Raw genomic sequence first — 250 nt, forward strand, 5'->3', positions numbered from 1 at the left:
AAAAAACCTCCGTGTTTCTGCCCACAAGCAAGAATTTGGATTTGAGAGCATTGTCTGCCATTTTCCTCCTTTGCTGGCAAAGTAATAAATTTCTCTTTCCTTCTCCTCAAACCACTTGTCCCTCTCTTTCTGATGTGGTTTTCAGGGGACAAGTGCTGAACCTGAGATCCTAGAGGGCAATTATAATTATGTTTAGTCATGTGTAGCGTTTCTCCCAAGAAATATTGGTGTCTAAGAAATCTTGATAGCT

The sequence above is a fragment of the Otolemur garnettii genome, unplaced genomic scaffold (genome assembly GCF_000181295.1).
Source record: "Otolemur garnettii isolate 467f Iridium unplaced genomic scaffold, OtoGar3 scaffold00085, whole genome shotgun sequence".
NCBI classification, from domain to species: Eukaryota; Metazoa; Chordata; class Mammalia; order Primates; family Galagidae; genus Otolemur; species Otolemur garnettii.